The sequence below is a fragment of the Hordeum vulgare genome, chromosome 1H, assembly GCF_904849725.1.
Source record: "Hordeum vulgare subsp. vulgare chromosome 1H, MorexV3_pseudomolecules_assembly, whole genome shotgun sequence".
NCBI lineage: Eukaryota > Viridiplantae > Streptophyta > Magnoliopsida > Poales > Poaceae > Hordeum > Hordeum vulgare.
In genome coordinates this window covers 471,849,134-471,852,589 of record NC_058518.1, presented here as the reverse complement: position 1 = coordinate 471,852,589, position 3,456 = coordinate 471,849,134, and positions in this window count along the sequence as shown.

The window sequence follows — 3,456 nt, the reverse complement described above, 5'->3', positions numbered from 1 at the left end:
AGAGGAGGAGGGAGGTGCTAACTCTCCGTCACACTCCGATGGCGAGGGGAGAGTGGAGCTCCCCATCTCACTGGCTCCGCGGCTTCTCAGGAGCTTCCTCGCCGCGGCACGGCCGGCCACGCGGCGCGAGGGGAAGGCCCCTAGCCGGAGTTTCTCAGCGGCCAATTTTCGGTGACTTGTCCCCGGCCTGGCGCGCCGCCCGGGTTATCCCCCATGGTGGCTGCCGGGGATGAGGAGGGTCCCTCCCGACCAGGTGCTGGTGGCCGGCGGCCCTTCGCGGCGGCGGCGGCGGGTAGTGCCTCCCCGCGGGTCGCGCCTCCCCGGTGCCCTAGCAGGGTGGGCCGGCTCTCGGGCGAGTGGGCCGTTGGTCTCCCGGCTGGGCCGCCGCGGGCCCTCACGTGCCCCCTCTCTGCCGAGGAAGTGGCTGGGGCGGCCCGTCGCGCCGCGTAGGCGCTGGCACGGGTTAACAAGCTTTGGGCCTCGGCCCAAGCTAGCCTTGCGAAGGGAGCTGCTCGGCCTGCTAGGGGGGGCGATAGGGTTTCCTCCCCCCGTGCATCATCGCCAGCTGCTTCGGTTCCCCCGTGCCCCGACTCCCCTCGCCCGCCCCGTGCTCGCCGTTCTCTCACCCCTGCTCGCCGCGCTGCCCTGGCCCCCGCCCCCTCTGCGCCGCTCGCCCTGCTTAGTTCGGCCTCGGACCTCTACCATGTTGCGACGGTGGTCGGGTCCCTGGGCTCTATAGCCTCCCACCCGCCCCGTCTTCCGGCCGATTCGGTGCGTGCCGGCCCCAGCTCGCCCAGGCCGGCCCCTTGGTCCGCCCCACAGTCCCCGATTCGCTCCTACAAGGTTGTCCTTATGGCGCGCCTTGCGGGAGACGGCCAGCCCCGGCCTAAGCGGGTATCCCCGACGGATCAGCAGCCCCGCCCCGCGCCGTTTGCCCGTGGACACGCCTTGGACGAGGGTCTTGGCAGTGGTTCCTCACGGTCCGGGCGTGGTGGCTCGGACCGGGCAGGGAGGTCGTCGGATTACTGCGCAGGCACCTCCCTTCGCCGCCCCCCGCCGCCCCAGGACCCTGAGCGGGACCCTCGCCTGGCTCTGTCGGGCTCGCCTGGGGACATCCGCCGCTAGGAAGCGGCGCGCCTGAGCCCTCCTGACACTGGCCGGGAGGCTGCTCTGCGTGCTGAGCTGGTGGCACGTCCTCCTCCGGCACCCCGGTCGCGTGATGAGCACGTCCCTCGTGACCCGTCGGCCCGTCCCCCCGCTCCCCGCTCCTCGGTGCCGTCGTGGCGGAGGGACCGCTCGGATCACCGTCGGGAGGAGCGGTGGGGCGGCCCTCCTCCTCGTCACGGTGCTGAGGTCCGCCGCCCGGACTGGCGCCCCTCTCGGGAGGAGGGTGCGGACTAGCGTCGGGAGGAGGGGCCCTCGAGGCGGGCATCTCCGGTGTTGCCGCCTGCTGCCCCCTCGGTCGCCCCGTCTCTGGGAAAGAAGAAGAAGAAGTCTAAGAAGAATAGGGCGGCTGGTGCAACCCCGGTGGGCGATGACTGCCCGCCTCCACCGGGGGTTCCTAAGCCGGAGGCTCCGGAACTCCCAACTCGGGGCAGTCGCCAGCGCTCCCGTGAGGACACGATGTGCATCAACTGCGGATGCGCAGGGCATTACCGCTCGGAGTGTGAGCCCCCCCTCGATGTCCCACGACCCTGGCCTATCTTGGCTACGACACTGAGCGGGGGAGTTTCTACTTCATGGATGCCGAGATTGAGGAGGAGGTTGTTCGACCCCACCTGGCGACGGTCACCCTAGCTCCTAAGCATGTCACCCCAGCTGGGGTGGTGATCTCGGCCGATCTCATTCGGGAGGAGCTTGCGGCCTACATCGGTGACTTCCACGACTCCTCTTTCGCCTGGGAGGTGACGGAGACGCCCCCCTCGTCTTCTCGGTTCCATTTCCTTCGGCCGAGCTACTCCGGGTTTGCTCCCACGACGCCATCCGCTGCCCTATCAGCAAGCTCATGATCTCCGTCAAGGCGGCGGCAGCCGAACCAGACCGTGTGCCGCCTTTGGAAAAGGTGTGGGTCCTCGTATATGGCCTCCCGAGGGGGGGTAGTGCGGCTCCGCGAGGCGGCAAGCTCACTCACATTCTGAGAGCCATTTCCGAGCCGGTGGGCAAGCTGATCACCGCTGACCTGGCTTCTTTTGAGGATGATGGCCCTGCTCGCATTGAGATTGTTTGCCCGGCTCCTGCTAAGATTGATGGTTTGTCACTGGTCATTTACTTCGGCTCTAAAGGTAGGCGCCTCACCTATGAGCTCGATTCCCCGGTTCCGTTTGACCCCTCGGGTGTGGCCCCGGATGACCCGACGCCTGAGGATGGGGGGCTCGAGGACGAGGGAGGCTCCTTAGAGGAGGGATCATCCTCTGAGGGGGATGTGGACGCTGGAGGGGCTCCGCCCGAGTAGTCTGGTGCGGGCGGATCCCTGCTTCCTCGGCTGCCGGGCCGGCGGGACATGCAGGGAGGGGGGGGGGTACTCCAGTGGTGGCGGCAGTGCCGTTGTCTGCGGCTGACACTGGGTGCCCTCTACCTCTCGCGGCCGTGCCGGAGGACGCTTCTGAGGAGGAGGTGAGTGTGGGTATGGAGGTGTACCCTGCGTCCGCCCCACGCTCGCTAGGGGTGGTCTGCTACTCGCGCTCTCCGGGGTCCCCCTGCCTCCTGCCTTGGGGTCCCCAGACCAGGGCCCCCTCCGATCGCTGACCCTGGCTGGCTCGAGGTCTCCCCTCTCGCGCCCCTCGCCAGAACACGGGAGAGCCCGTCACCCGTGGTGGCTGCGCGGCAGAGTGCGCGGATCAGCCAGTCCCGGGTCCTCTAGGATGGGTGTATCCCGACGATCCCCGAGCTGGCGGCCCGCCGTGCCGCGGCCCGTGACTTGTTCCTGGGTACGTCCCCTCCCCCTGCCTCTCTTTCTGGTTCCCGGTTCTCTGTGCTCACTAGCGATATGGTGCCCCATTTGTCTGTGGTAGCCTTGGATAGTGGTATTGTTTTCAGAGGGGAGAAAGGACCACCTCTAGAGCAGATCTCTGCCTTGTGTGCCAAGGAGAGGTTCGAGGGGGCTTTGGAGGAAGCCCGCGCAGTCGCAGCGCGGGGTGAACCCTCCCCCTCGGTGCCCACCGAACCTGGTCATAGAGAGACCAGGGATGGTGGTGTACCCTCGACGGTCGGTGGGACTATGACGTCCAGGGTGGGCCCCCCCGCTACACGGGAGCCAAGGGGACGTCCTCCCACCCGTCTCCACCCCTCGGAGTCCCGTCGAGGGGTGCGAGCCTCGGTTCCCAGCTCCGCCTCCCCAGATCAGGTGGCCTCCGCGGTCTCCTTTGCCCGGGGCCGCCCGCCTAAGGATGCCCCCCTTCCAGTGAGCGCCGGGAGGGATAGTTCGGCCCCGTTTGCGGGGCCTAGGAATTCAGATGA